Source organism: Lithobates pipiens, unplaced genomic scaffold, assembly GCF_037356315.1.
Source record: "Lithobates pipiens isolate NorthernLeopardFrog02 unplaced genomic scaffold, aLitPip1_a1.2 Scaffold_23, whole genome shotgun sequence".
In the NCBI taxonomy this organism is placed as follows: Eukaryota; Metazoa; Chordata; class Amphibia; order Anura; family Ranidae; genus Lithobates; species Lithobates pipiens.
Genome location: NW_027507785.1, coordinates 143,150,532 through 143,162,142, shown reverse-complemented (window position 1 = coordinate 143,162,142; position 11,611 = coordinate 143,150,532).

Below are 11,611 nucleotides of genomic sequence, written 5' to 3'. Positions count from 1 at the left end.
GTGTATACAGATAGACTAGATTATACAGAAGAACGTCCTGGGTATGCAGAGATGGAGGCTAGGGTACACAGGGAAAGAGGCTGGGTTACACAGACTTGCTAGTGTATACAGACGGACTAGTGTATACCGAAGACCGGCTAGTTTATACAGAGAGGCTAATGTGTACAAAAGACATCCTAGTGTATACAGATAGACTAGATTATACAGAAGAACGTCCTGGGTATGCAGAGATGGAGGCTAGGGTATACAGAGAGAGAGGCTGGGTTACATAGAGAAGCTAGTGTATGCAGATTGACTAGTGTATAACAGAGAGGCTTCGGTATACAGAGAGCTAATGTATAAAGAGAGGCTAGTGTATACAAAAGACAACCAAGGGTATACAGTGAGGCTCGTGTATAAAGAACACCGGCTAGTTTATACAGAGAGGCTAATCTGTACAAAAGACAGGCTAGTGTATACAAATTGGCTAGATTATACAGAAGAATGTCCTGGGTATGTAGAGATGGAGGCTAGGGTATACAGAGAGAGAGAGGCTGGGTTACACAGAGAGGCCAGAGTATGTAGACTTGCTAGTGTATACAGACGGACTAGTGTATGCAGAGAGGCTTGGGTATACAGAGAGCTAATGTATAAAGAGAGGCTGGTGTATACAAAAAACAACCAAGGGTATACAGAGAGGTTCATGTATACAGAAGACCGGCTCGTTTATACTGAGAGGCTAATGTGTACGAAAGACAGGCTAGTGTATACAGATAGGCTAGATTATACAGAAGAACATCCTGGGTATGCTGAGATGGAGGCTAGGGTATACAAAGAGAGAGGCTTGGTTACATAGACTTCCTGGTGTATACAGACGGACTAGTGTATACAGAAGACCGACTAGTTTATACAGAGAGGCTAATTTGTACAAAAGACAGGCTAGTGTATACAGATAGACTAGATTATACAGAAGAACGTCCTGGGTATGCAGAGATGGAGGCTAGGGTACACAGGGAAAGAGGCTGGGTTACACAGACTTGCTAGTGTATACAGACGGACTAGTGTATACCGAAGACCGGCTAGTTTATACAGAGAGGCTAATGTGTACAAAAGACATCCTAGTGTATACAGATAGACTAGATTATACAGAAAAACGTCCTGGGTATGCAGAGATGGAGGCTAGGGTATACAGAGAGAGAGGCTGGGTTACATAGAGAAGCTAGTGTATGCAGATTGACTAGTGTATAACAGAGAGGCTTCGGTATACAGAGAGCTAATGTATAAAGAGAGGCTAGTGTATACAAAAGACAGCCAAGGGTATACAGTGAGGCTCGTGTATACAGAACACCGGCTAGTTTATACAGAGAGGCTAATCTGTACAAAAGACAGGGTAGTATAATACAGATAGGCTAGATTATACAGAAGAACGTCCTGGGTATGCAGAGACGGAGGCTAGGGTATACAGAGAGAGAGGCTGGGTTACACAGACTTGCTAGTGTATACAGACGGACTAGTGTATACAGATAGGCTAGATTATACAGAAGAACATCCTGGGTATGCAGAGATGGAGGCTAGGGTATACAGAGAGAGAGGCTGGGTTACAAAGAGAGGCTAGAGTATGCAGACTTGCTAGTGTATACAGACAGACTAGTGTATACAGAGAGGCTTGCGTATACAGAGAGCTAATGTATAAATAGAGGCTGGTGTATACAAATGACAACCAAGGGTATACAGAGAGGCCCGTGAATACAGAAGACCGGCTAGTTTATACAGAGAGCTAATGTATAAAGAGAGTCTGGGGTATACAAAAGACAACCAAGGGTATACAGAGAGGCCCGTGTATACAGAAGACCGGCTAGTTTATACAGAGAGGCAAATGTTCTACAAAAGACAGGCTAGTGTATACGGAAGAACGTCCTGGGTATGCAGAGATGGAGGCTAGGGTATACGGAGAGAGAGGCTAGAGTATGCAAACTTGCTAGTGTATACAGACGGACTAGTGTATACAGTAGACCGGCTAGTTTATACAGAGAGGCTAATGTGTACAAAAGACAGGCTAGTGTATACAGATTGGCTAGATTATACAGAAGAATGACCTGGGTATGCAGAGATGGAGGCTAGGGTATACAGAGAGAGAGGCTGGGTTACACAGAGAGGCTAGAGTATGTAGACTTGCTAGTGTATACAGACGGACTAGTGTATACAGAGAGGCTTGGGTATACAGAGAGCTAATGTATAAAGAGAGGCTGGTGTATACAAAAGACAACCAAGAGTATACAGAGAGGCTCGTGTATACAGAAGACCGGCTATTTTTTACAGAGAGGCTAATGTTCTACAAAAGACAGGCTAGTGTATACGGAAGAACGTCCTGGTTATGCAGAGATGGAGGCTAGGGTATACGGAGAGAGAGGCTAGAGTATGCAAACTTGCTAGTGTATACAGACGGACTAGTGTATACAGTAGACCGGCTAGTTTATACAGAGAGGCAAATGTTCTACAAAAGACAGGCTAGTGTATACGGAAGAACGTCCTGGGTATGCAGAGATGGAGGCTAGGGTATACGGAGAGAGAGGCTAGAGTATGCAAACTTGCTAGTGTATACAGACGGACTAGTGTATACAGTAGACCGGCTAGTTTATACAGAGAGGCTAGATTATACAGAAGAATGACCTGGGTATGCAGAGATGGAGGCTAGGGTATACAGAGAGAGAGGCTGGGTTACACAGAGGCTAGAGTATGTAGACTTGCTAGTTTATACAGACGGACTAGTGTATACAGAGAGGCTTGGGTATACAAAGAGCTAATGTATAAAGAGAGGCTGGTGTATACAAAAGACAACCAAGAGTATACAGAGAGGCTCGTGTATACAGAAGACCGGCTATTTTTTACAGAGAGGCTAATGTGTACAAAAGACAGACTAGTGTATACAGAAGAATGTCCCGGGTATGCAGGGATGGAGGCTAGGGTATACGGAGAGAGAGGCTAGAGTATGCAAACTTGCTAGTGTATACAAACGGACTAGTGTATACAGTAGACCGGCTAGTTTATACAGAGAGGCTAATGTGTAAAAAAAACAGGCTAGTGTATACAGATAGGCTAGATTATACAGAAGAACGTCCTGGGTATGCAGAGACGGAGGCTAGGGTATACAGAGAGAGAGGCTGTGTTACACAGAGAGGCTAGTGTATGTAGACTTGCTAGTGTATAACAGAGAGGCTTCGGTATACAGAGAGCTAATGCATAAAGAGAGGCTAGTGTATACAAAAGACAACCAAGGGTATACAGTGAGGCTCGTGTATACAGAACACCGGCTAGTGTATGCAGAGAGGCTAATCTGTACAAAAGACAGGTTAGTGTATACAGATAGGCTAGATTATACAGAAGAACGTCCTGGGTATGCAGAGATGGAGGCTGGGTATACATAGACTTGCTAGTGTATACAGACGGACTAGTGTATACAGAAGACCGACTAGTTTATACAGAGAGGCTAATTTGTACAAAAGACAGGCTAGTGTATACAGATAGACTAGATTATACAGAAGAACCTCCTGGGTATGCAGAGATGGAGGCTAGGGTACACAGGGAAAGAGGCTGGGTTACACAGACTTGCTAGTGTATACAGACGGACTAGTGTATACCGAAGACCGGCTAGTTTATACAGAGAGGCTAATGTGTACAAAAGACATCCTAGTGTATACAGATAGACTAGATTATACAGAAGAACGTCCTGGGTATGCAGAGATGGAGGCTAGGGTATACAGAGAGAGAGGCTGGGTTACATAGAGAAGCTAGTGTATGCAGATTGACTAGTGTATAACAGAGAGGCTTCGGTATACAGAGAGCTAATGTATAAAGAGAGGCTAGTGTATACAAAAGACAACCAAGGGTATACAGTGAGGCTCGTGTATACAGAACACCGGCTAGTTTATACAGAGAGGCTAATCTGTACAAAAGACAGGGTAGTATAATACAGATAGGCTAGATTATACAGAAGAACGTCCTGGGTATGCAGAGACGGAGGCTAGGGTATACAGAGAGAGAGGCTGGGTTACACAGACTTGCTAGTGTATACAGACGGACTAGTGTATACAGATAGGCTAGATTATACAGAAGAACATCCTGGGTATGCAGAGATGGAGGCTAGGGTATACAGAGAGAGAGGCTGGGTTACAAAGAGAGGCTAGAGTATGCAGACTTGCTAGTGTATACAGACAGACTAGTGTATACAGAGAGGCTTGAGTATACAGAGAGCTAATGTATAAATAGAGGCTGGTGTATACAAATGACAACCAAGGGTATACAGAGAGGCCCGTGAATACAGAAGACCGGCTAGTTTATACAGAGAGCTAATGTATAAAGAGAGTCTGGGGTATACAAAAGACAACCAAGGGTATACAGAGAGGCCCGTGTATACAGAAGACCGGCTAGTTTATACAGAGAGGCAAATGTTCTACAAAAGACAGGCTAGTGTATACGGAAGAACGTCCTGGGTATGCAGAGATGGAGGCTAGGGTATACGGAGAGAGAGGCTAGAGTATGCAAACTTGCTAGTGTATACAGACGGACTAGTGTATACAGTAGACCGGCTAGTTTATACAGAGAGGCTAATGTGTACAAAAGACAGGCTAGTGTATACAGATTGGCTAGATTATACAGAAGAATGACCTGGGTATGCAGAGATGGAGGCTAGGGTATACAGAGAGAGAGGCTGGGTTACACATAGAGGCTAGAGTATGTAGACTTGCTAGTGTATACAGACGGACTAGTGTATACAGAGAGGCTTGGGTATACAGAGAGCTAATGTATAAAGAGAGGCTGGTGTATACAAAAGACAACCAAGAGTATACAGAGAGGCTCGTGTATACAGAAGACCGGCTATTTTTTACAGAGAGGCTAATGTTCTACAAAAGACAGGCTAGTGTATACGGAAGAACGTCCTGGTTATGCAGAGATGGAGGCTAGGGTATACGGAGAGAGAGGCTAGAGTATGCAAACTTGCTAGTGTATACAGACGGACTAGTGTATACAGTAGACCGGCTAGTTTATACAGAGAGGCTAGATTATACAGAAGAATGACCTGGGTATGCAGAGATGGAGGCTAGGGTATACAGAGAGAGAGGCTGGGTTACACAGAGGCTAGAGTATGTAGACTTGCTAGTTTATACAGACGGACTAGTGTATACAGAGAGGCTTGGGTATACAAAGAGCTAATGTATAAAGAGAGGCTGGTGTATACAAAAGACAACCAAGAGTATACAGAGAGGCTCGTGTATACAGAAGACCGGCTATTTTTTACAGAGAGGCTAATGTGTACAAAAGACAGACTAGTGTATACAGAAGAATGTCCCGGGTATGCAGGGATGGAGGCTAGGGTATACGGAGAGAGAGGCTAGAGTATGCAAACTTGCTAGTGTATACAAACGGACTAGTGTATACAGTAGACCGGCTAGTTTATACAGAGAGGCTAATGTGTAAAAAAAACAGGCTAGTGTATACAGATAGGCTAGATTATACAGAAGAACGTCCTGGGTATGCAGAGACGGAGGCTAGGGTATACAGAGAGAGAGGCTGTGTTACACAGAGAGGCTAGTGTATGTAGACTTGCTAGTGTATAACAGAGAGGCTTCGGTATACAGAGAGCTAATGCATAAAGAGAGGCTAGTGTATACAAAAGACAACCAAGGGTATACAGTGAGGCTCGTGTATACAGAACACCGGCTAGTGTATGCAGAGAGGCTAATCTGTACAAAAGACAGGTTAGTGTATACAGATAGGCTAGATTATACAGAAGAACGTCCTGGGTATGCAGAGATGGAGGCTGGGTATACATAGACTTGCTAGTGTATACAGACGGACTAGTGTATACAGAAGACCGACTAGTTTATACAGAGAGGCTAATTTGTACAAAAGACAGGCTAGTGTATACAGATAGACTAGATTATACAGAAGAACGTCCTGGGTATGCAGAGATGGAGGCTAGGGTACACAGGGAAAGAGGCTGGGTTACACAGACTTGCTAGTGTATACAGACGGACTAGTGTATACCGAAGACCGGCTAGTTTATACAGAGAGGCTAATGTGTACAAAAGACATCCTAGTGTATACAGATAGACTAGATTATACAGAAGAACGTCCTGGGTATGCAGAGATGGAGGCTAGGGTATACAGAGAGAGAGGCTGGGTTACATAGAGAAGCTAGTGTATGCAGATTGACTAGTGTATAACAGAGAGGCTTCGGTATACAGAGAGCTAATGTATAAAGAGAGGCTAGTGTATACAAAAGACAACCAAGGGTATACAGTGAGGCTCGTGTATACAGAACACCGGCTAGTTTATACAGAGAGGCTAATCTGTACAAAAGACAGGGTAGTATAATACAGATAGGCTAGATTATACAGAAGAACGTCCTGGGTATGCAGAGACGGAGGCTAGGGTATACAGAGAGAGAGGCTGGGTTACACAGACTTGCTAGTGTATACAGACGGACTAGTGTATACAGATAGGCTAGATTATACAGAAGAACATCCTGGGTATGCAGAGATGGAGGCTAGGGTATACAGAGAGAGAGGCTGGGTTACAAAGAGAGGCTAGAGTATGCAGACTTGCTAGTGTATACAGACAGACTAGTGTATACAGAGAGGCTTGAGTATACAGAGAGCTAATGTATAAATAGAGGCTGGTGTATACAAATGACAACCAAGGGTATACAGAGAGGCCCGTGAATACAGAAGACCGGCTAGTTTATACAGAGAGCTAATGTATAAAGAGAGTCTGGGGTATACAAAAGACAACCAAGGGTATACAGAGAGGCCCGTGTATACAGAAGACCGGCTAGTTTATACAGAGAGGCAAATGTTCTACAAAAGACAGGCTAGTGTATACGGAAGAACGTCCTGGGTATGCAGAGATGGAGGCTAGGGTATACGGAGAGAGAGGCTAGAGTATGCAAACTTGCTAGTGTATACAGACGGACTAGTGTATACAGTAGACCGGCTAGTTTATACAGAGAGGCTAGATTATACAGAAGAATGACCTGGGTATGCAGAGATGGAGGCTAGGGTATACAGAGAGAGAGGCTGGGTTACACAGAGAGGCTAGAGTATGTAGACTTGCTAGTTTATACAGACGGACTAGTGTATACAGAGAGGCTTGGGTATACAGAGAGCTAATGTATAAAGAGAGGCTGGTGTATACAAAAGACAACCAAGAGTATACAGAGAGGCTCGTGTATACAGAAGACCGGCTATTTTTTACAGAGAGGCTAATGTGTACAAAAGACAGACTAGTGTATACAGAAGAATGTCCCGGGTATGCAGGGATGGAGGCTAGGGTATACGGAGAGAGAGGCTAGAGTATGCAAACTTGCTAGTGTATACAAACGGACTAGTGTATACAGTAGACCGGCTAGTTTATACAGAGAGGCTAATGTGTAAAAAAAACAGGCTAGTGTATACAGATAGGCTAGATTATACAGAAGAACGTCTTGGGTATGCAGAGACGGAGGCTAGGGTATACAGAGAGAGAGGCTGTGTTACACAGAGAGGCTAGTGTATGTAGACTTGCTAGTGTATAACAGAGAGGCTTCGGTATACAGAGAGCTAATGCATAAAGAGAGGCTAGTGTATACAAAAGACAACCAAGGGTATACAGTGAGGCTCGTGTATACAGAACACCGGCTAGTGTATGCAGAGAGGCTAATCTGTACAAAAGACAGGTTAGTGTATACAGATAGGCTAGATTATACAGAAGAACGTCCTGGGTATGCAGAGATGGAGGCTGGGTATACATAGACTTGCTAGTGTATACAGACGGACTAGTGTATACAGAAGACCGACTAGTTTATACAGAGAGGCTAATTTGTACAAAAGACAGGCTAGTGTATACAGATAGACTAGATTATACAGAAGAACGTCCTGGGTATGCAGAGATGGAGGCTAGGGTACACAGGGAAAGAGGCTGGGTTACACAGACTTGCTAGTGTATACAGACGGACTAGTGTATACCGAAGACCGGCTAGTTTATACAGAGAGGCTAATGTGTACAAAAGACATCCTAGTGTATACAGATAGACTAGATTATACAGAAGAACGTCCTGGGTATGCAGAGATGGAGGCTAGGGTATACAGAGAGAGAGGCTGGGTTACATAGAGAAGCTAGTGTATGCAGATTGACTAGTGTATAACAGAGAGGCTTCGGTATACAGAGAGCTAATGTATAAAGAGAGGCTAGTGTATACAAAAGACAACCAAGGGTATACAGTGAGGCTCGTGTATACAGAACACCGGCTAGTTTATACAGAGAGGCTAATCTGTACAAAAGACAGGGTAGTATAATACAGATAGGCTAGATTATACAGAAGAACGTCCTGGGTATGCAGAGACGGAGGCTAGGGTATACAGAGAGAGAGGCTGGGTTACACAGACTTGCTAGTGTATACAGACGGACTAGTGTATACAGATAGGCTAGATTATACAGAAGAACATCCTGGGTATGCAGAGATGGAGGCTAGGGTATACAGAGAGAGAGGCTGGGTTACAAAGAGAGGCTAGAGTATGCAGACTTGCTAGTGTATACAGACAGACTAGTGTATACAGAGAGGCTTGAGTATACAGAGAGCTAATGTATAAATAGAGGCTGGTGTATACAAATGACAACCAAGGGTATACAGAGAGGCCCGTGAATACAGAAGACCGGCTAGTTTATACAGAGAGCTAATGTATAAAGAGAGTCTGGGGTATACAAAAGACAACCAAGGGTATACAGAGAGGCCCGTGTATACAGAAGACCGGCTAGTTTATACAGAGAGGCAAATGTTCTACAAAAGACAGGCTAGTGTATACGGAAGAACGTCCTGGGTATGCAGAGATGGAGGCTAGGGTATACGGAGAGAGAGGCTAGAGTATGCAAACTTGCTAGTGTATACAGACGGACTAGTGTATACAGTAGACCGGCTAGTTTATACAGAGAGGCTAGATTATACAGAAGAATGACCTGGGTATGCAGAGATGGAGGCTAGGGTATACAGAGAGAGAGGCTGGGTTACACAGAGAGGCTAGAGTATGTAGACTTGCTAGTTTATACAGACGGACTAGTGTATACAGAGAGGCTTGGGTATACAGAGAGCTAATGTATAAAGAGAGGCTGGTGTATACAAAAGACAACCAAGAGTATACAGAGAGGCTCGTGTATACAGAAGACCGGCTATTTTTTACAGAGAGGCTAATGTGTACAAAAGACAGACTAGTGTATACAGAAGAATGTCCTGGGTATGCAGGGATGGAGGCTAGGGTATACGGAGAGAGAGGCTAGAGTATGCAAACTTGCTAGTGTATACAAACGGACTAGTGTATACAGTAGACCGGCTAGTTTATACAGAGAGGCTAATGTGTAAAAAAAACAGGCTAGTGTATACAGATAGGCTAGATTATACAGAAGAACGTCCTGGGTATGCAGAGACGGAGGCTAGGGTATACAGAGAGAGAGGCTGTGTTACACAGAGAGGCTAGTGTATGTAGACTTGCTAGTGTATAACAGAGAGGCTTCGGTATACAGAGAGCTAATGCATAAAGAGAGGCTAGTGTATACAAAAGACAACCAAGGGTATACAGTGAGGCTCGTGTATACAGAACACCAGCTAGTGTATGCAGAGAGGCTAATCTGTACAAAAGACAGGTTAGTGTATACAGATAGGCTAGATTATACAGAAGAACGTCCTGGGTATGCAGAGATGGAGGCTGGGTATACATAGACTTGCTAGTGTATACAGACGGACTAGTGTATACAGAAGACCGGCTAGTTTATACAGAGAGGCTAATGTGTACAAAAGACATCCTAGTGTATACAGATAGACTAGATTATACAGAAGAACGTCCTGGGTATGCAGAGATGGAGGCTAGGGTATACAGAGAGAGAGGCTGGGTTACATAGAGAAGCTAGTGTATGCAGATTGACTAGTGTATAACAGAGAGGCTTCGGTATACAGAGAGCTAATGTATAAAGAGAGGCTAGTGTATACAAAAGACAACCAAGGGTATACAGTGAGGCTCGTGTATACAGAACACCGGCTAGTTTATACAGAGAGGCTAATCTGTACAAAAGACAGGGTAGTATAATACAGATAGGCTAGATTATACAGAAGAACGTCCTGGGTATGCAGAGACGGAGGCTAGGGTATACAGATAGAGAGGCTGGGTTACACAGACTTGCTAGTGTATACAGACGGACTAGTGTATACAGATAGGCTAGATTATACAGAAGAACATCCTGGGTATGCAGAGATGGAGGCTAGGGTATACAGAGAGAGAGGCTGGGTTACAAAGAGAGGCTAGAGTATGCAGACTTGCTAGTGTATACAGACAGACTAGTGTATACAGAGAGGCTTGAGTATACAGAGAGCTAATGTATAAATAGAGGCTGGTGTATACAAATGACAACCAAGGGTATACAGAGAGGCCCGTGAATACAGAAGACCGGCTAGTTTATACAGAGAGCTAATGTATAAAGAGATCTGGTGTATACAAAAGACAACCAAGGGTATACAGAGAGGCTCGTGTATACAGAAGACAGGCTAGTTTATACAGAGAGGCTAATGTGTACAAAAGACAGGCTAGTGTTTACAGATAGGCTAGATTATACAGAAGAATGTCCTGGGTATGCAGAGATGGAGGCTGGGTATACATAGACTTGCTAGTGTATGCAGACGGACTAGTGTATACAGAAGACCGACTAGTTTATACAGAGAGGCTAATTTGTACAAAAGACAGGCTAGTTTATACAAATTGGCTAGATTATACAGAAGAATGTCCTGGGTAGGGATGAGCCGAACACCCCTCGGTTCGGTTCGCACCAGAACTTTCGAACGGACCCCAAATTCGTACGAACGTTAGAACCCCATTGAAGTCTATGGGACTCGAACGTTCGAAATGAAAAGTGCTAATTTTAATGGCTAATATGCAAGATACAGTCCTAAAAAGGGTTTGGGGACCTGGCTCCTGCCCCAGGGGACATGGGTCAATGCCTAAAATGTTTTTAAAAAGGGCCGTTTTGGCGGAAGCACTGATTTTAATGACGATTAAAGTGAAAAAAAAGTGAAATATTCCTTTAAATATGGTGCCTGGGGGGTGTCTGTAGTATGCCTGTGAAGTGCATTTCCCGTGTTTAGAACAGTCCCTGCACAAAATGACATTAAACGGAAATAACACCATTTAAAACTGCTTGCGGTTTTAAAGAGGAAGTAAACCCGACCAAAAAAAATCCAATTTTCTACTGTTACTCTAATACTGTACATCAGCCTTCATCCTATATATGTAATTTCTCAAAACGAGCGCTGTAAATACCTTTTTTTATCTTTTCCAAAATATCTCCCTTCCGGGTATCGCCCGCGCCATTTCAAATTCTGGCTTTGACGTCCTTTCCGGACGTCATTTCCGCCCTTAGTTAGATTTCACTCCGGAAATCTCGCGCATGCGCCATAGCGTCATAAGAAATCCTAACCAAGCCTCGATCTCGGTTGCCATTACTAAGGCAACAAAGCATGTGACCAATATAGTAAACAGTCTAGCTGTTTTACTATATCTACACAGACGTAGATGTGATTACAGCGCTCTTCTATAATAAAAATACATTTAAAATT